Raw genomic sequence first — 22534 nt, 5'->3', positions numbered from 1 at the left:
TATCTATATTTACCTCTTCCTCATACTCTGGAGTCACTGCTAACACAAGAAGTTCATTTGGGGAAATTATCTCAAGAGGATCCATAAAACCGAAAATGTTTGGCCCTGACAGCATTTGTTTGAGTACCACGATGGCATTGTTTACAAGGAGACCGCCATGTTGTTAAGTGCTGCCAAGTGTTCTGTTCCATTGGAGTGCTTGCTTGAGTGCTTTGAATCAAGCAAGCCACTTGGCAAGCGATATAAAGCTGTGTGCTAAGAGAACACACCCCTTGTCTGGAGCAGGATTGAATTCACCCCATGCAAAACCAATCTCGGGGGTGGCCCAGGGGCAAAAAAAAAAAAAGCAAGTGTAAAAGCTCGAGTGCGCTCACTTGCGAGTTGCTCTGGCCCTGGAGCCACCCCTGAGATTTGGTCCAGTGTAAAATGGCCTCTTGTGATCACGAAAACAGTCACCAAGTATTTTCTCTGTCTTGCCGATGCCTATTGTTGCAGAGGGTGCAGTGTATTTAAGACCCTTCACTTCGCTGAGGGAAATACCAATCTTTGTTGCGATAGCTAATCCATGGGGCAAGAACAAAAAAGGTTTCCTGGGTGATCCTGCCCTCTGTGCGGGGATAACCAGCATCACAAGTTGGCGTTTGTAGTTTGAACACGTGCACCCCGTGTACCCACACACAAACCAACCTTTATTTATTTTATTATATTTTAATTTAGTGTCACAAACCTTTCCAGTAATTCTCTGAATCCAGCATCATTGGATTCATTAAAATCTGTTAATCCGTTCTCAAGTTATAACGCAACAGACAGACAAGAAGGCGTCAGGAGGTAGCCTGACAGTATGATGAAAATCATGTAAATGACGTCACTGTCACCTTGACCTTTGATATATAAAGTCAAAAAACATTGACAGCCTCACTTCTGCCCTTTGACGGAGGGCAAACCCAAGGAAAATCTAACATTTTTTTCCAGTCAAGGTTTTCTCAGTGGATTCATCATCCTGAACCCATACCATTTGATATTAGCTTGGGGGCCACCCAGAATTTTGCCTCAAATTCAAGATGGCGGCCAAAATCCAAAATTGCCACCAAAATTACCTTTAGGAGATTTATACTGCCTGGTAGTGCTTCCTGTCAAGGTTTTTTCAGTGGTTCTGTCATCCTGAACATATATCCTTTGAGATTAGCTTAGGAGCCACCCATGATTTGGCCTAAAATCCAAGATGGCTGCCAAAATTAAATTAATTCGGTTTATACTGCCTTATAGTTTTTCCTGTCAAATTTTTCTCAGCAGTTCCGGCATACTGGACCAGAAGCCTTTAAAATTAGCTTGAGGGCCACCCAGGATTTGACCTCAAATCCAAGATAGCCACCAAAATGGCCATCAAGATCATCATAATTATATTCATACTACCTCTTAGGTTTTCCTGTCAAAGTTCTCTCAGTAGTTCTGCCATTCCAAACCTATGTCCTTTGTTATTAGTTTGGAGGGCACCCAGGATTTGGCCTCAAATGCAAGATGGCCATGAAAAACCAAAATGGCCACCAAAATTGAATTAATAAGGGTTTTCTTTTCCTGTTAAATTAACTTTTTGTACGTAATATGGGGTTTATAATGGTACCGGAAATTGATGTTGGGGTCTAGAATACTCAGCCGAGCTTTATTATCATGTAGATATGACATTCTCACTCAAAACAGGCCACAAAATGTAAATTGAGATAATATTAACCGCATTTTCTGGTCATCCTGCAGTTCAATTCACCAACAAAATGGGTGATACAAACACATAATTAAGATAGAACTGCAAGTCCAGAGTTAATGTTCATTCGCTGTTATCCAAGTCACTGTCCGTCTCAGTCAGATGAGTGGACTGCTCAAATACTGCCAGAGAAGGTAGCCGACTGCTCTTCAATGCTGTCGCTGTCACTTCCAGTACTCTCGTCCCCTCCTGTGCTGTAGTCTCCTTTGTCCTCACTATGGCTGGGTCTCGTTCTTCTTTTCTTCTTTGGGGGCTGGGCCGTGTCTCTCGTATCTTCTGTGTCTGCATCATAATTAATGTCACCTGTATGATCGGAAATGATTTGAATGCTTTGTCAAATTGATTTCGATAATATAAGGCTGTGAATTGTACTACTAAATGACAAACAAGTCTGAAACAGCAAATGGAAACCTTGCATAGCTTAACTATAAATAAATGTATATTTACCTGGTGTTAACCTACTTCTGATGCTCGTCACCGAAAGGCTTGGTGGGAATTGGGGGCAGGTGAACCATATTGGCCGAATACCATCTTCTGTTTCTTCCCAACCTCTGTGTTTGATGGAAGGATACTCAATATCTTGTTTCAGACATTGATACCAGATGAAGGCTTGTAAATCGCTCCTCTTGAGGTGTTCATTGGCGCTACTCTCATCTCGCAAGATACTTGAATTGGATTTCACTTTCTGCTTGTCGTACATTCTGATCCTTGTTCTCACATACTCTTCATGTTCACTTCCAGCATACATGCAGGTTCTAAAGAAGGTCGTGGCATCGGTGATGTCTACAACTGAAGTGCCGATGTGCCAAGTTGCAAGAGGAGTTGGCACTTTCCCGGTTTCTTCGTCTTCTTCAGTGGTTTTAATTTACCAACACCAAATGGAAAAGAGGTTGTATTGTTGCGGAGCCGGGCGTCGGCTGCGAGCATGACCACTAGGTGGAGCAGTAAGGTCGACTCTACCAAACACCTGGAATCTAGATCGTACCTTAAGGAAAACTCTGAGGGTACGGGTCCCTTACCGGACCATGAATCGTCAATAATTCCACCACGTGGTACAGGGTTATTTGCCAAACTTCAAAATACCTAGAGCCCCACGTGGCGAGCTATCGAGTATTCACACCCTCGACGGAACTCGTACGAGTCGAGCCGTTAGCGTGCCCGACCCATGCGCTATCCGAGCGGATGGTTGCCAAAGTCCCATCGGTCCAAATGTACACTTACAGTGGCAACAGCCTTAATAATTCACCAACACGCGCCATGCTAAGCCAATGGAAGAAACACAGAACGAGCTGATACATTTAATACATGAGATATTTATTCACAGCAATCGGGGAAACGAGGGAAACACGTAAGGGCAGAGTTATCACGACTAATGGAGAATGCAAATTTACACACGAGCCCTTAAACAATTCCTACTTAAAGATGGGCCCACAGACAGATGCACACCCAAAAGAAACGGACCCAAAATGGTCTTCATTATCCCTGCAGCTCGGAGGGAAGTCGAGCTGAGGGACGAGAAAGTGGCTGGCTACCTGGCCACGAGCGCGCGGCTCGACGTCCACACCTTCTCGGAGCACCAATCGGCAAGGACGGACCAAGGACAGCTGACGCCAGTGATGAGATGAGTCGGGAACCAGAGCACGCCAGTGACGAGATGAGCTGGGAACCAGAGCACGCCGGTGATGAGATGAGCCGGGAACCAGAGCACGCCGGCGACGAGATGAGCTAGGAACCAGAGCATGCCAGCAACGAGATGAGCCAGAGAGCCAGACCACGCCAGCGACGAGATGAGCCAGGAACCAAAGCATGCCGGTGACGAGATGAGCCAGGAACCAGTGCATGCCAGCGACGAGATGAGCCACAGAGCCAGACCACGCCAACGATGAGATGAGCCGGGAACCAGAGCATGCCGGCGACGAGATGAGCCGGGAACCAGAGCACGCCAGTGATGAGATGAGCCAGGAACCAGAGCACGCCAGCGACGAGATGAGCTGGGAACCAGAGCACGCCGGCGATGAGATGAGCCGGGAACCAGAGCATGCCAGCAATGAGATGAGCCAGAGAGCCAGACCACACCAGCGACGAGATGAGCCAGGAACTAAAGCATGCCGGTGACGAGATGAGCCAGGAACCAGAGCATGCCAGTGACGAGATGAGCCACAGAGCCAGACTACGCCAACGATGAGATGAGCCGGGAACCAGAGCATGCCGGCGACGAGATGAGCCAGGAACCAGAGCACGCCAGTGACGAGATGAGCCGGGAACCAGAACACGCGCTCGCAGAAGACGGGGCGCAGATCCTCTTCAACCCGCTCGATCAGATCTACCCGATTATTTGCTCTCCGTTCGTTTGTCCCCTTTTCGGCGTGATTCGCTCATCGTGGCCCGCTCTCATTGGGTGGGACACGATGCATTCCCTTATTTGGCGCGCAGCCAAGCGAACCAGTTCATGACCATATTTGGGAATGGAATTCCATCCCCAAATGAATTTTGCACACACCCGCATACCAGCGAGCACGCGGTGAATGCCGGGAGCAGAGGGTTGTCATTGTTGTAGATGTAGATGCAAAAATCCTAACTATCAAAATAACACCACAGTGCATGAACATTTAATTACCCATTAAACAAGGGATGGGGAGCTATCTATCTACATTTACTTATCAAAATAACTGAGCAATAGGAACCTGAATGTCTGTGTGCACAAGACTTCCAGATTCGTAACAGTATCACACCCTGTAATGCTGTGATAGGCAGGAAGTGCTCGACACATTTCATCACCAAATCGGTCAGTTCGAGCTTTGACGCTAACATACCTCTCATGGTCAAACTTCATCATCCAGTGTTGTAATGGTTTAATGACAGAATAAGCATAGGTCAGGAGAACAAAGACATCTGTATCTGTCACCCTGACAATTACAGGATCTTTTGACTTGGATGCATGGAGGATGAGTCTGGTGTCAGCTTCGTGGTGGTTGCAGGAGTCAAGCATCTCGATTTCGAGTTGCGTTATTAACCAGGTATTATCTTCCTCTGTCACAATTAGTGGAACTTTCAGCTTGGATCTCACAGCATCGGTCTTGTAGTAATCGACTAGAAATCTAATCAGTTCTGTCTTATTTTCTGAGTTTCGCAGAAACTAGTCCCAATCTTTCCCTTTAGGCATGTCCTGTTCAGAGCTTGTGATGTGAGTTCTTCTTCCAGGTGTGCCATGGCGACGTTGAGCAAGCTCCTTCGTTGTGGCTGTACTGTATGAATCAAATATGATTCCCAGTTGCTGCGGTTTAGAGTCACTTGCTGGCAAGCAAAATTTCAACAGGGCTGCTGCATATTTTCCCCAAGTTTGCTGAGCAGGAACAGATTTCACAGCAGCCATTCCATATATAAGCCAATTTCCTTCATGTGGCAGGTTCTCACTGACTGATTCAGACTCTTCTATGAGGTAGTTCCTCAATGCTGCTTTTGAACCTTGTTCTCAAATCTCTCTCTGGTGTGGCTAGAGCTAGTGGGACAGTAGTTAAGGGATATGAATGTGCCTCTTCTTGAGATGTTGCTTTGCCTACCAGTAAACCGAAGGCCTGTCTGTCTTCTTTCAGGATATTAACAACTTTTGGGTCTTTCTTGGCCTTCTCCATCCCGGTTTTGATCTTGAGCTTGGTAATCTTGTCGAAGAAATTGACTCGTTCTTCCCCACTGGCTTTGAGTCTCAAGTCAACAAATTCTTTATATTTCTGTTCTCCAGCTTCTGCGGATGACATCAATCCTCTGACAACATCACAATCGATTTCCACACCAGTCTTCATATGACGAGTGGGACCATTCAGGAATGGGTCAAAGTATTTGTCAAGCTGAAGTACTACATTATGAACCATATTTTCATGGTGTATTCGGGCCGCTATTGTGGTGTCCTTGTGGGCTGAGGAGGTGATGATATTTAGCCTTTCTTTCAGTGTAGCTCTGATCTTAGCCATGATATGACTGGTCTTGTCGAATGTGTCTGTTATGCTCTCATTGGTACTGTATCCACCTTGCATTGGACCACCTCTGACCTTTACTTCTCGGTTGATTGTGGTCTCAGTTATCAAATCGCCATGGATTGTAGAGAAGGGCTCACAAGACACTAGCACACCATCCGGAAATTTCTCCCTCCCCCAGGTCCCATAATTATTGCACAGCCCCTAAACCCTGCTTTCCGAGACCAGAACATTCTGGGGGACAAATAAGACGAAATATCAATTTTGAGGTAATTTTGTTGGCCATTTTGGTTTTTCGTGGCCATCTTGCATTTGAGGACAAATCCTGGGTGCCCTCCAAGCTAATAACAAAGGACAAAGGTTTGGAATGGCGGAACCACTGAGAAAACTTTGACAGTAAAACCTAAGAGGTAGTTTGAATATAATTAAGATGATTTTGACGGCCATTTTGGTGGCTATCTTGGATTTGAGATCAAATCCTGGGTGGCCCTCAAGCTAATTTTAAAGGCTATAGGTCCAGTATGCCGAAACTGCTGAGAAAAATTTGACAGGAAAAACTATAAGGCGGTATAAACCTAATTAATTTAATTTTGGCAGCTATTTTGATTTTTGGCGGCCATCTTGGATTCTAGGCCAAATCCTGGGTGGCTCCCAAGTTAATCTCAAAGGATATATGTTCAGGATGGCAGAACCACTGAAAAAAGCTTGAGAGGAAACACTACGAGGCAGTATAAATCTCCTAAAGGTAATTTTGGTGGCAATTTTGGATTTTGGCCGCCATCTTGAATTTGAGGCAAAATTCTGGGTGGCCCCAAGCTAATATCAAATGGTATGGGTTCAGGATCTTGAATCCTCTGAGAAAACCTTGACTGAAAAAAAATGTTAGTTTTTCCTTGGGTTTGCCCTGTCTATTGATGAAGTTTGACAACGATAGCTGAAAGTGTTCGCAAGTTGTCACACTCACAGACAAATCTATGTACAAAATACATATAAACAAATGAGACGGACCAACAATTTTCATCATAACAAATGAAAAATCACTGAGAGAGAGACTTAGCAAACAGAACAAAGTGGAATAGCACTCAGTGGAGCACATAACTCCGCCAGGCTGAACAACTTACGTTTTGCATCCCACTGAAAGGCTGGATCTGAACCAAAATAAAATTGGCTTGTTCTTGTCACTTAACTAACTCACATCCACCTAGTTCTGTCACAACTCATCTGCAACTTTTTGATATATATATATATATATATATATATATATATATATATATATATATATATATATATATATATATATATAATTTTTATCTTCAATTTTAGGAATTTGGCCTATGTTGACCTTTTGACCTCAAAATAGTGGGTGCTTGAATTCAGTGACCTGATATGCAAATCCTGTTCAAATTTCAGATCAATTGGAGAAAAATTGAGGATTTTAGAAATTCCACCCAAGTTGTTGACCTTTGGTCCATGCATTATGTTCACTTTTTGGCCTAAGTTGACCACAAATATAATTGGTGGTTGAATTCAGTGACCAAATGTGCAAATCCTCTTCAAATTTCAAGTCAATGGGATGAAAATTGAGGATTTTAGAAATCTCACCTAAGTTGTTGACCTTTGGCTGATATTGACCTTTTAGCCAATGTTGACCTCAAAAATACTTGTTCATTGAATTCAGTGACTTGAAATAAAAAGCTTCAAATTTCAAGTCAATTGGATGAAAATTGAGGATTTTAGAAAATTGGCCGATGTTGACCTTTTCACATGGGGACGATGTACTTTGAATGCACCGCTACTTGTTTTGTTTATTTACTTTACAATCATGTGCCGTTTCACTGTTGAAGTCATGTCTCACTCCATCTTTGTCCTCTTCACTTGGAATCGTGCCACAAACATTGGACGTAACTATGTTGACATTAAAAATAATAATCGATGGTTGAATTCAATGAATAAATATGCAACTCTTCAAATTTCCAAGTCAATAGGATGAAAATCAACAATTTTAGTATTTTGGCCTACGTTGACCTTTTGGCCGAAGTTGACCACAAAAATAATAGGTGGATGACTTCAGTGACCTGATATGCAAATCCTGTTAATTTTCTCATCAGTTGAATGAAAATTGAAGATTTTAGAAACTTGACAAAGATGTTGACCTTTTGACCTATGTCGTCAAAAAACATAGACAGCCTCACTTTTGTCCTTCGGAATCTTCTGGTAAAGTTTGACGAAGATAGCTGAAAGCATTCGCGAGTTATCACACTCACAGACAAACATACAAACAAATGAGACAGACTTACATATGACAAAGACAAAGAGACACGGCTCCTTTTATAATATAGATATGACGTTGGTTGAGGTGCAGGTGAAGTCATCAATGATTCTCAGATAACTGTTCGTTCCTGTGATTGAGGTGTTCATCTTGAACAAACGTGTTGAAATGTTTCTGTAAGCACTTTAAATATCCTGGGGAGAAAGTTTTTTTTGTATCCCTAATCGAAGCTCATGGAAAAGCGAGAGTGGATAGGAGCAGAAATGGGAACAAAATGGAAAAGGGAAAAACAACATCAGCAGCAAAGTAGAAGTGAGAGAAGAGTGAGATCAAGGGGAGGGAGAGAAGGACACATGGGGCGAACATGTTGGATTCAGAGCCAAGACTCATGGGATACAAAATTTTATTTCTCAATTTTGGTTTAAAAATTTTTTAATGGTTGAGAATAGTAAAGGATTGTATCTGCTTTTGGGAACCATTATTTATTTATATAAACTTTACCATCTCCACCACCAAAACGCAACATTGGATTATTTATTTATACACACTTTACCATCAACACTATCCACATATCACCTTGATTTATTTATTTATATAACTTTTGCCTTTATACAACATTTATTTATTTAATCTTCTTTTTTTGAACATAGTTATTTAGCTATTTAGATATTCAGGTTATTTAAATGTAAAATCCACACCTCCTACCCCACTGCTCTGTCACCACACACCAATACTCAACATACCTCTTTCAACATTTTGTTGAGAAAAATCATTATCTGAATTTTCTTGCTTATCTTCTGTCTACTCTCTTTATTCTGTCATTTCCCTTAGGCCACCTCTCATCTATAAAACAGCCAACAAGATTCCTCTCCACAATAACAGCACCAAAACAGATTCTCTCAACTACAACGTCGTTCTCTCAACTTCCTTAAAGTTATCGAGAAAAAGTGATGAAATCTATCATTTCAATTGCAGCTGATATCAAGTCTTACCTCTTCTCAAAAGACCTGACCTCTGATCATCAGTTTGGATTCAGTTCTGGTAACTCAACTTTGGAGATGCTGCTGCTCCTCTTTCAGAAATTCAACGAGAAGCTAAATCTCGAAAACGATGTCAAGGCTGTCTCGCGAGACAGATGTCTCTAACTAACGGTGGCTCTCTTCATGGAACTTGGCCGGAGGGGATATTGGGAATTCAAGATTTGTTGGAATAAGTAGAGAAACCTGTCACTGGCCTGTAAAGATAATGATTGTGAAGGAATTTGTTTTGCCCGTATTAATCCCTGATCGCATTCCTACTCTTTTTGCCCTCATGCTGGGCTGGAATGCTCCAGAAGGTTATCTTTAAGTTTGTGAAGGTGGTTGTATAATTCAGCCTTGACAATCTTTCAGTGCTGAAGTATGTGGCAAACCAGGGCTGTCGGTAAATGGACTTTCATCTCAGGCTTTGCCTCACATTTTGTGTTTTTAGCCCTAAACCGGGCATCAACCCAGCCGGAGGGTTATATTGTGGATGCTGTCAGTCCGTCCATGCATCCACCTCCACTTGAAAATGACTTGATGGATTTCTTTTATATTCTGCACATGTATGCAATAATATCTGGGAATGAAGCAAGTCAAATTATTTTGGGATTGGAGCCAAAAGTCACAGATTGGAGCCAAAAAAAAAAAAAAAAAAAACACACGATTTTATTCCTGAACTTCGAATTAAATTTTTTTTAGGGGACAGAATAGTACAGGATTGTATATGTTTTCAGGAATCATTATTTATTTATATCCACTTTACCATCTCCACTGCCACACACAACTTTGGATTATTTAGTATTAACATACAATTTATCATCACCGCAACTGACATACCACCTTGAATTGTGTATATAAATTACCAGAAACACTCGCTCCCTGAAAGAGCTGCTGGGAGGAGATGGTGGGGTAAGGGGGGGTGGGGGAAGGGGATCATGTGTATGTGCATGTGCGCACCATTCTACATTATTGAGTTCCATTTCTAGTCAGTCCTTTTCACCTAAATTATAGATCTTCAGACTTGCTTAGTCTACGGTGCTTTAGACTCTGCCATGCTATTTTACCTGATTATTGTTAATATCATTATTATTTTCTTAAATATTAATGTTGTTATCATGCCATTATCATCAGGTGGAATTGATTGATTAATTGTGGTTAGAAGAGGTTTTACTTATGGTAGGTGTGTGGACCAGCGAATATTAGTCTATACCCCAACCCCTGTGCAGGTATATGTGTATACGTCACATTTTCTCCAAATTTCCATCAGGTGAGTATGAAACAATGCAAGCGAACATTAGGAAGCGGGTTATGCATCGAAGAAAAGGTCACAATTGAGCCATAAGGGCGTCGGGCAACCCGAAGCCATCCCCAGAAGAAATCACATTTGAGGCCCAAGATATAAGTTGTAAACAATTCATACACAGTCCACATATAATCTGATGGCTTGAAAAATTGGATAGGCAATTAAATACATCATTCATGTGTAAAGACTCAGTTAAACAGCTTCCTAAGCTAAAGATAGGCACCTTTATTAGCTATATTAGCTTCTACTCCAAAATCCCTCCAGCCAAGAGAATGGACAGTAGTAGTCTGAGCAGCCATGCAGTCTGCCAGGTGCTTTGGGCCGTCTTGTCTGAGCACGGCATATCTGATCGTATTCTAACGGACAATGGACCACAACTTGCATCCAAACAGTTTGCCGACATCGCCGAGAAAAGGGGATTTGACCACATTACCTCAAGTCCTCACTTCCCGTCCTCAAACAGTTTTATCAAAAGTCAGGTACAGACAGTCAATAACATTATTGTCAAAGCCAAACATGCCAGAGTGGACCCATTCATGGCTCTACTGATCCTGTGCTCCATTCCTATTGACCACTCTCTTCCACTACCTTCTAAACTATTAAACGGTGAGTGCAATGAACTTCACTGTTAAATTAAACCAGTGCACACTCAAGACAAAAATCCCGATGTGCATTCCTAACACTGCTGTAGGGAAGGACAATGTGTTTCAACTTAAATAACGCCAATATCAGCAAAAAACTTTTTTTGACCGATATGTTGGACTGCAACTATGCGACCTCAGCCTGAGTCAGCCTGTCCTTTCCAGGACATCAACACTGGACAATGGTTACCAGCAACTGTGATGCATGTGCCTGGAACCCTGCTCAAACAACATAACTGCAGAGTCGGGAGCCACGTTACACCGGAACCATCATCTGAAGCCATTGCCTGATGACAATCAGAGCCATCGAGGCACCCAAACAACGTTTCCACTGGTGTCACCTAAACGAGTACGGTGCATCACTCAAAATACGTCACCCAGCCACGACCACCCAACACCAGATATCATGGCTGACTGTTGAAATGATGACATTCCCATTGATCAGTCCACACGTTCTGGCCATTTGGTCAAGCCGAGTATATATATATATATGTATATATATATATATATATATATATATATATATATATATATATATATATATATATATATATATATATATATATATATATATATATATGGATGTACACTGTACTAGGAGTAGTGACAACTTGCAATTTGAAGCCATTTGTTTCCATCAAGTGCCACACACCAAACCTGTGCCCATTATGCATGAAGCGTAATGTGTCTGTTTTCGAAACAAACTGTCTTTCTCTGCACCCAAAAGGAAGATTGTATTCCTGAATGCTTTTTCTTTTCATTTTTCCAATGCGTCAGAATAAGCATACCATCAGAGAGGATTGATTTAACCTTAAAACATAACATAAATGAACTGAAGTGGAATGAGCGAGTTAAGGTTCACACTGATGAGTCCATAATTTGAGGTATACACAGCGAATGATGAGAATAAACACATAGAGAGTGACAGAATGCAGAAATTTGAAAGAAGTGGAATAAGGAAAGTGAAAGTGAGAAATGAAGAAACACCATCAAGAAAGTAGGAGGAGAGAGAAGATTGGGACCATACTCTGTGCAAAGCATTGGTGCTGCCAAAGCAGTCTCCTTGGCTATTGGGCACAATCATGGATGGGTCGCCACTCCGACACAGGATACCAGCATGCTGGCACTCATTTTGCTGACGTTGGAAGGATGACAGGCCAAGTTAACCCCACCTGGTATTAATACAATAGCTGAGCAGGATTTGAACTCAGGATCCTTGGATCCAAAGCCCACCACCCTAACCATCAAGCCAACACCAGGCATGAGAAAGTAGAGAATCAGAAAAGACAACAATTGTTTGTGAAAAACGGAGAAAGAGCTTAAGATTGATTGATTGATTGATTGTGTGCTATGCCTGAAGGCAGGCCCTTGGCTGCTTGGCTTGCCATTGCCTTCCCAGCAGTTAGTCAAGATGGGAATTTGTAATTTGTTCAGGGTGCCAGTGATAGCTCGCCTAGTCTTGGTGAAGGACACCGTGGGATCTTTAACATCCACCAACTGATGACATCAGATGGGGAACCCAGCTTAACAGCCATCTGAGGAGGGACGACACAAACATTGATGAATCACCCTGTTTATGAAACACCGAGATGACAGTTTATAGCTGGGTTGAGATTTGAATCCAGGTTAAACAGCTACAAGAGATGAGTATGTGTATGTTTCGGCCACCCTGCCAGTCCTCTGATAAGATATGGAAGGGGAAGGTTTTTCTTTGCAATGAAGCAGAACAGGAAAGAAGAAATTTAGAAAGAACAAAGAAGGAACACCTCCTGAAACCATGTGGCTCTCGTCTCTTCCTCGTACTTTTCATCGATCCATCAGCTTCACTCTGCGTTTACAGTTCCAAATTCACCACACACTTCCACGATTTTACTTCAACCTTCCCTTTTCCTAATGTTACGCAATCAATATAAAAAATAAATAAATTCACTTTTGATGATACACCTTCCAGAGCCAAGTGCTTCTCCTGCAACCACGTGATCTGTTTACACCCTCTGCATTTACCGATCCAAATTCACCATTCACCTCACCTTTTTTTTTTCTACAACACTTCCATAACCTAATCTGATGGAAACTCTCTCAAACAATAATAATAATAATAATAATAATAGTAATAATAATAAAACGATCTCTTATAATGCTTCATCTTCCTCTTTCACACGTGTGGGACTATTTACTGCATCATAATGCACTACTCTTCTACTATTCAAACAGACTGCTCTCAATTCGACCTCTCCTTCATACCTTGCCTAAAAAATCCAACTGTGACAACGTTTCTTCTCTCTGTTCTCTGAATTTGCCATTATTGCATCCATCAAGAAACGTGTTTAATCGCATCTCTGACCTAAAACTTTAAAAACCCCTGTTTGCCTCACTATCTGCCATGATCTTTTCTGGGAAAGCCACCTCCAAAGCCAGTCACCGACTGGGAATCCTCCGTCGTGCAAAGTCCTTCCTCGGCCCACCTGAGCTCCTGACCACTTACAAAGCTTCCGTCTGCAGCCTGATGGAGTACTGCTCGCCCCTCTGGGCTGGTGCTCCTGCCTCACACCTTTCTCCGCTTCACACCATGGAAACCAAGTCATTTCGGATCATTGGCATCTCCCACAATGAGGCTGAGTACTTGGGCCTCTCACTCTAGCACCGCAGGCAGGTCGGTGGTCTTTCTGTCTTCTACCATCTCCTCTCCAGTCTTGCCCACCTTCCTCCCCCTTCTACTCTCTCTGCGATTTGTCTCCACCACATTTCCACAGGGCGCTCAAGGTCCACCAACAACCCCCTTCTGGTAAAACTAGCAAAATCACGAATCACTGCTCACCTTCCCTCTTTCATTCCTCTTTTTTCCTGCCTTTGGAATAAACTCCCACATTCTATCCAATCCCATTCTTCCCTACAGACCTTCAAAGCAGCTGTTCACTACCACCTCTTATCATCCCCCATCCAAATCATTGATCTTTTCTACCCCTGTTAATACACCCCAAGCCCACCTCCTTCAAATTCCCTGCTTTAATTCCTGAAAGTTCCTGTAATGTCCATCTTTTATTCCCCATGTTCCCCACCCCATCCTTCTCCCCTCCACAGATCTCCTAATGTCTATGTTCCTCACTGTTTTGTCCTTCCCACTCCCACCCCTCTTGTCTCATGCCCCCCTCGCTGTATGTTGTGTGTTCGCTCTAATACGAGCTTCGACAAGGTATACAAAAAAAAGGAACAATCGGAGATTGCAGACCCTCACCAGGACTTGTTTTGTGTGGCATTTGTGTGCTCGTGTGTTACATAAATAATAAGAGACATAATTAGAACTGCCACTTTATAATTGCTGGCAGTGATGACCAGGTACCAAGACATCCCGCTTTTGATGCAACCCCGCTTTGATCAGACACCTGACCCTGACCCATGAGGTTTTTAAAAATGATTATTCAATTGAATGCAGAATGGGATTAAAATAAATTCAATTCAGATCAAATGGAAGAACAAATAGGTAAATTCATGCATTGCAGTCATCAGAAGGAACCCAAACAAGCAAAAAGCAAAGCTGAAGTCATCAGGAGGAACCTGGATAGGATTTGGGTTTCAGCTGATACTCCTCGACCCTCAAACCCATCCAGGCACAGCCAAGTGAGGCAAATTTAAATTTTTAAAAAAGGAACCCACATCAAAAAATTAAATACTTCACACCATGTGTCCGATCAAGTTGAAATTTAAAACATATATTCCCCATCACTACTAGATCATAATTTTGATGTTTCACGTTGATTAATGAAGTGGTTCCAGAGAAAACATTATTTAATATTTTTGCTTCAATTCAATATGGCTGCCAAACCATGTGACCTATCAATTATTCCTGAACAACTTGTACACCCATGGCTTGGGGAACATTTGTGTGAAGTTTTCCTTCAATCTCTACAGCCGTTGTGGAGAAGAATATTTTATGGGTTTTAGGGTAAATCCAACATGGCTGCCATGTAACCTATGACATCATAATTATCATTGAAACATTCTACATGAGTAGTCATTCCAAAGGTGAAAATTTCATCTCAATCCGACAATTAGTTGTTGAGAAAAAACACAAAAGTTCTGTGTGGACAAACAAACAAACAAATAGACCCAAATGCAAAGGATAATTAGACTTTGCTGAATCAGATCAACCATCCCACCCACCTCCCCCCCTTACCCTTTGATATCGACTTGATCTGCTGTCTACTCGACTCTAAGCTTTGTGTTATCTGCTAATTTGGTAAGCCACCACTAAACTTCACTGTTTAAATCATTGATGTAAATTACAAATAGTGGTGATGGAACTGATTCCTGAGTTCCCGCATTACTGGCTACTTCCCAGCCAGACATCCTCTTATGCACAGCCACTAATTGTTTCTCAACACGAATCCAGCTTTCAATGCAGTAGTTATAGCCACTCTAGTCATCCTTAGCTAATAAGCTTCAATATGATACCTTATCAAATGCCTTTTAAAAGTCTAAATACACAACATCCGCTGCACTTCCCTCACCCACACAATCAAAAAGTGCTTCATAGAACTGCAATAAAAACATTTTTTAACATGACCTCCCTTTGGTAAGTCAATGCTAACTGCCTTTAAATAGTTTAAAATTTACTAAAGGTTTCCTCATCTGAAACCGAATTAACATCTCCAACATCTCCCCCACAACTCAAGTTAAACGAGCATTTCTACTGTTCTCTGATACCTCTCTGGAACCTTTCTTAAATAACGGTTTTAGATTTGCTGTTCCCCAATCCTCTGGAATTTTATTATTTTCTTTACAGGCTCATAAACAAGACTGTGCATCAGAATGTGTTTTCAAAGAAACTTGTTGAAAAAATATTCAGTGGTATTTTAAGGTATGGCGATATTAACAGCACAACATTCATAAAACGAATAGCTAGTGCGACCTGGTACCTTGCCATGTTTCATAAAGACTTTTCACCACCATTCATCATGGAATAAGGGTTTCGACCTGGGAACACAATGGTTCACACAGAATGGTGGCACTTCCCATGGTGCTCGAGTTGTCCTTGACTTTAACCATGAACCTCTTGAATATCACGACATTTTGCTCAAGCGTCCAGACAGGCACCAATGTGGAATGACGTCTTCTACTACCTAGCCCCGAATTAAACTCAAGTGATTATTTTCCATCGAATAATTTGAAGAAACGAGTCAATACACAAAGACCACAAACTCCCAAGGACCTTGGAGTAAAACCTGTGGATTCTTGTAATACACTTGACTTGTGCCACAGAGTAGTGGATCGTTTGATCCGTCGGTTTGAGGAAGTGCGTGGGAATAATAGCGGTCATATTAAGCAGTTGTTCATGACAAATACATCAACAAAGAATATTTACCCCACACATATGAAGCAAATAACAGGGTTAAGCGATTGGTTCACTTCTGTCTGTCTCTCTGTCTGTCTCCAAATGTCACTTTATGATCGAGGCACAACTTCATTTAAATTCAATGTTATATTTTGAACATGAATCGGAAAATGAACCTGGAGTTTAGTAGTTCTGAGGCTCTGAATTTGTCCCAATCGCACATGTGCAAAGAGGAGTGAGAGGATTTCTTTTAACTTTGTCTGCTGCCTGTCTGGCAGGAAAACAAAATTGAAAATCATTCCAAACAGGGAACTTACTGCTTTTAAGAACGTCACAATGGACACATACAACAGGTATGGAAAACTAATGTAACATGTTAAATAAGGTGGTGTAAAAGACGCTGCATCAACAGTGGTAAACTTCCAAAAAACAAAAACATTCTACAACATTTAAGATCTTTATTTTATTTCCATTGAATTATATACTTGAACACTGTAAAACACAAATTGCCTTTTTGTAACTTTCAAAAATATTCCGTTTCGTAGGACTCGGAAAAGTATTCATGCCCTGAAGGGCAGAGTAACTATAAGAAAACCTGTGAGAATCAGCACTCATGCCATCATGCTTTGAAAGCCTGGTGTTGGCTTAGTGGTTAGGGTGGCGGCTTGGGATCCTAGGGTCCTGAGTTCAAGCCCCGTTGGCCGCTGGAGAGACAGAGACAGAGGGTGGAGAGAGAGAGAGAGAGAGAGAGAGAGAGGGTGGAGAGAGAGAGAGGGTGGAGAGATAGAGGGTGGAGAGAGAGAGAGGGTGGAGAGAGAGAGAGGGTGGAGAGAGAGAGAGAGAGAGAGAGAGAGAGAGAGAGAGAGAGAGAGAGAGAGAGAGAGAGAGAGACAGAGAGAGAGGGTGGAGAGAGAGAGAGAGAGAGAGAGAGAGAGAGAGAGAGAGAGAGAGAGAGAGAGAGAGAGAGAGTGAGGGTGGAGAGAGAGAGGGAGGGTGTGGAGAGAGAGAGAGAGAGGGGGTGGAGAGAGAGAGAGAGAGAGAGAGAGAGAGAGAGAGAGAGAGAGAGAGAGAGAGAGAGAGAGAGAATGGAGAGAGAGAGGGTGGAGAGAGAGAGAGAGAGAGGGTGGAGAGAGAGAGAGAGAGGTGGAGAGAGAGAGAGGGTGGAGAGAGAGAGAGAGAGAGAGAGAGAGAGAGAGAGAGAGAGAGAGACAGAGAGACAGAGAGAGAGACAGAGACAGAGAGAGAGAGAGAGAGAGAGAGAGAGAGAGAGAGAGAGAGAGAGAGAGAGAGAGAGAGAGAGAGAGAGTGGAGAGAGAGAGAGAGGGTGGAGAGAGAGAGAGGGTGGAGAGAGAGAGGGTGGGGGGAGAGAGAGAGAGAGAGAGAGAGAGAGAGAGAGAGAGAGAGAGGGTGGAGAGAGAGAGGGTGGGGGGAGAGAGAGAGAGAGGGCGGAGAGAGAGAGAGAGAGAGAGAGAGAGGGTGGAGAGAGAGAGAGAGGAGAGAGAGAGGGTGGAGAGAGAGGGTGGAGAGAGAGGGTGGAGAGAGAGAGGGTGGAGAGAGAGGGTGGAGAGTGAGGGTGGGGAGAGAGAGAGAGAGTGGAGAGAGAGAGAGTGGAGAGAGAGAGGGTGGAGAGAGAGAGAGTGGAGAGAGAGAGGGTGGAGAGAGAGAGGGTGGAGAGAGAGAGGGTGGAGAGAGAGGGTGGAGAGAGAGAGGGTGGAGAGAGAGAGGGTGGAGAGAGAGAGGGTGGAGAGAGAGGGTGGAGAGAGAGAGGGTGGAGAGAGAGGGTGGAGAGAGAGGGTGGAGAGAGAGAGGGTGGAGAGAGAGAGGGTGGAGAGAGAGGGTGGAGAGAGAGAGGGTGGAGAGAGAGGGTGGAGAGAGAGAGGGTGGAGAGAGAGAGGGTGGAGAGAGAGATAGAGAGAGAGATAGAGATAGAGATAGAGATAGAGATAGAGATAGAGATAGAGATGAGAGAGAGAGGTGAGAGAGAGAGAGGTGAGAGAGAGAGGTGAGAGAGAGAGAGGTGAGATAGAGATAGAGATAGAGATAGAGATAGAGATAGAGATAGAGATAGAGATAGAGATAGAGATAGAGATAGAGATAGAGATAGAGATAGAGATAGAGATAGAGATAGAGATAGAGATAGAGATAGAGATAGAGATAGAGATAGAGATAGAGATGGAGAGAGAGAGAGAGAGAGAGAGAGAGAGAGAGAGAGAGAGAGAGAGAGAGAGAGAGAGAGAGAGAGAGAGAGAGAGAGAATCATGCTTTGAAGGCAGAATAACTGTTTGCGATTCTGCATTCTGACAAATACAGCAGTGCAGGGGGCTGTTTGATTACCATGCCTGTTCTGCAAGATTCACAAATAAAACGAACATAGATCATGCTCAGAAACGAAACAGCAAGAGTTTAAAAGACTTTCCATGTCCTTTTTCTCAAGACTTTCTTTCCATGTCCTCACCTCTAGGGTAAGATGTTCTTTTTTGTCTTTTTTTGTATCCCAAATTGAGGCTCGTGTAAGAACTAATACACAGAGACATATAACAAGGCAGGAGACAAGTGGGGTGGGAGAGGGAAGCACAAAATAGTGCGGAACAAAGACAATAGGATATCTGTGGAAGGGAGAGAGATGGGGTGGGGTACATGGGGTAAACAAGAAGGTACTACAGGGACTTTCAGGAAGGAAAACAGTGAATTTGTAGGGGGTGGGTTTGGGGTGAATTAACGAGGGTAGTAAAGATCAAGATATTGGATGGGGGAAGATAAAAGATGGTGGTGAGCAGCTGTTTTGATGGCCTGGAGGGAAGAGTGTGATTCTATAATGTGCAAGTTTTTTCCAGAGGTGGGAAAAAGAGGAATGAAAGAGTGAAGGTGAGCAGTGATTCTTCATTTTGGCAGTTTCACCAGAAGGGGTTTTTTGGTGGACCTTGAGTGACTTGAGGAAATATAGGAGGTGGTGGGGGGGGGCAGATCACAGACAGAGCAGAGGCAGAAGGCCAGAGAGGAGACGGATAGAAGACAGAAAGACCACCGACCTGCTTGTGGTGAGAGAGTGAGAGGCCCAAAGACTCAGCTTCATTGCGGGAGTACCAAAAATACCAAAAGCCTTGGTTTCCACAGCGTGAAGTCGAGGAAGGTGTGAGGCAGAAGCACCGCCCAAGAGGGGGAGCAGTACTCCATTAGACTGCAGATGAAAGCTTTGTAAATGGATAGACACTCAGGTATGCCAAGGAAGGACCTTGCATGATATGGGATTCCCAGTCAGCGACTGGCTTTAGAGGCCATCTAGGTGATGCGGCTTTCCAAGGAAAGATCATGGCAGATAGTGAGATCCAAAAGCTTGAATGAAAGGACTTCTTCAAAGGAATTGTTGAGAAAGTAGATGGGGGGTGGGGGTTGGTTCCAGATGGCCCTATCAGAGAGACATAGTGAGGGTGCAAGATTTGTCAGGATTGAAAGACATGTTCCAAGTGTTTGACCAGCTGGTAATTTTATCCAAGTTTGCAGATAGTGAAGAGGCTGCTGCTTGCTGATCAGAGGGATGAGAGTTGGTACAGTAAAGGGTGGAGTCAACAGCATAGAGATAAAGAGGATTTTCCAGGGAATCTGAGAGATCATAGATGAAAACCAGAAAAAGCACTGGGCCCAGAACACTGCCTTGAGGAACTCCAGCCTGGACGGGAAGAGAAGATGAGGGAATTCCATCAAGGGCCACACGTTCACTGCAACAGGAGAAGAAGTCCAGGAGCCATGGGTGGAGATTTCCTTGCATACCATATGAACAGAGTTTGGTGAGCAGGGCAGGGTGCCAAACCGTATTGAAAGCTCGCGATTATGACGAGGGAGATGGCTCTGTTAGAACTCTCTCGTTTTTATATTTGATAAATCAAGAATGTTATTTCCTTAATATAATATCAGTTATTTATGATTTCCAGTGTCAATGTATGATTTTGGATGAAAATAGACAACAGGGGGAAAATAGGAAAAAGCGGAAAAGAGAAGAAACTAGACGAGCACTCGGTAAAGCGCATACCTCTGCCAAGCTGAACAGTTTACGTTTTGGATCCCACTGATAGGTCGGATCTGGATCCAGACTCCAAAATCGAATTGGCTCGTTCTTATCACCTACCCAACGTGTCCAACAAGTTTCATCCGAATCCGTCATCAACTTTTTGAGCTATCGTGCTATATATCGTTTTTCGCCCTATCACTTAACGGTGAAGAATCACTTTCAAAATTATCAGATCCGGATTCGTATCCGGATCTTCACCAAAATCTAATCAGTGCATTCTTGTCACACACCCAACATGTCCACCAAATTTCGTCCTAATCCGTCAACAACTTTTTGAAATATCATTCTCACAGACAAACAAATGGGCAGACAAACAAAAAGGCAGACAGGCATGAAAAGAACCTCCATCCACCTCGGATGGCGGAGGTAATAACTCAATGTAAATGTTTCACTTTCTGCCAATGTATCAGGCCTGTACCAGGAAATTGCAGAACAACAAAAGGTATGACCTCTCTTCAGTCTTTACTGGGCTATAGACAATTTTTTTCTGATATAAGTGTAAGTCGTGGGGCAACTTTGCATTACAATTGTGCATTTTGTTAGGAAAGCACCAAATTTGGCACACTAGTAGCCTAACATATTATGAACAGATTTGGATATTGGGCCATCTCAAAATTTTTGATGGCAGTGGAAAATGGCTGCCACAGCCATCAGCGGCTGAATTTGAGATGGCCCAATATCCAAGTCTGTTCATAATATATTAGGCTACAAGTGTGCCAAATTTGGCGCTTTCCTCACAAAATGCACACTTGTTATGCTATATTTAGCTAAGTTTCCCCACTAAAGGTATATAGCATGTTGGTGGAGGTAAATAGGAAAAAGGCAACAATATGAGCTAGATTCTATGCATGAAAAAAGAAATAAATAATTATCAGCGAGACAGCAAAGCTCGCTCACACTATGACCGACGAAACACTGGAATTATATCTGTGAATTGTCAGCTCTCCCTAGTGTACGATGAAACATCTGTGTCACCTTATGCTTACACTGTATTACCACATTAAAAGTCTTTCTGTTGTTGAAACAGAAAGGACGACAAAAAGTTCTCACTCCGCTAACGGATCAAGATGTATAAATCCACACGAGCTATAAAAAATAATTTTGGAGCTCAGATTCCTCTTTAATATCAATCTGTGGTCTCAATGTTATCCTAAATTAGAATCAATCATTTAATCCTTTTTCCTTGGAAATCTGCTTTTTGTGAGTCACTCTGTAACTTCCACAACTGATACCTTTCTTTGTGATACATCAGTCTTGATGTTTCCTCTAAGTCTAACCGAATGTCAAAAATATTTATCAAGCCTATCGATATATCTGGGCTGGCAGGATAGCCGAGATGTATCCACACTCGCCTCCAAGCTGTCAAGCCCAGGTTTGAGTCTCTGTCCAGCTATAAACTGTCATCATGGTGTTTCACAGGTGGGGCAATTCATCAACGTGTATGCCATCCCTTGGGCGAGTGAGTGTGAAACTGGGTATCCCCTGTGTTAGCATTAGTTAGTGGACATTGAAGACCCCACTGTGTCCTTCGCGAAGAGTTGGTGAACTATTACCAGAACCCTGGCCAAATTTCAAATTCCTGCTTTAACCTACAGGGGATAACCACATCAGTTTCACAGCTGCACTCCAGGTAATTTATGCTACCTGCAGCCATGTGCTACATCTGGAAGAACACCTACATGTTTATGCTACGGATATAAACATCTCGCAAAAGTGCCAAACTTCAAATTCCCAAGCCTGGATGGGATTCCGAACTTCTGACGAAAGCAACTACATGCTTTTCACCCTCACCACGCTCGAGCATTTTACAAACTCATCCAAGGAAAATAGTCAATGGATGAATGACTCACAGAAGGCAACACTCTTCTGATTCCCAAATCTGAAGAAACCCATCTAACCAACAAATATAGACCAATAATATGCAAACTTTTAACAGGTATAATAACTGATGCAGTTTACGACCACCTCACTCAAGAAGGAGCTTTCGATGTAGAGCAGAAAGGATGTAAAAGGGGATGTTATGGAACAAGAGACCATTTATTGTAAAACAAACATTCAGCAAACATTACCGCTCTGCATAAGAAAGGTGCAAAAACAGATCCCTGCAACTACAGACCAATCAGCCTTCTCCCAATCATCAGCAGGGTTATGGAATCCATCATTGCTTCAGG

At 42.9% G+C, this 22534-nt stretch overlaps 1 protein-coding gene and 1 pseudogene across 7 annotated transcripts in view; both read right to left on the bottom strand.

The window, feature by feature from the left end:
* The window catches only part of RGS3 (regulator of G protein signaling 3), a 276636-nt gene that overhangs the window by 193320 nt on the left and 60782 nt on the right, over window positions 1-22534 (bottom strand). The gene's annotated exons all lie outside the window — the stretch shown is intronic.
* Window positions 1856-5927, bottom strand: LOC147013074 (uncharacterized; annotated as a pseudogene).

The sequence above is a fragment of the Eptatretus burgeri genome, chromosome 14 (assembly GCF_056783735.1).
Source record: "Eptatretus burgeri isolate ZD-2024b chromosome 14, Ebu_testis_v1, whole genome shotgun sequence".
NCBI classification, from domain to species: domain Eukaryota; kingdom Metazoa; phylum Chordata; class Myxini; order Myxiniformes; family Myxinidae; genus Eptatretus; species Eptatretus burgeri.
This window is presented reverse-complemented; position numbering and strand designations above follow the sequence as displayed.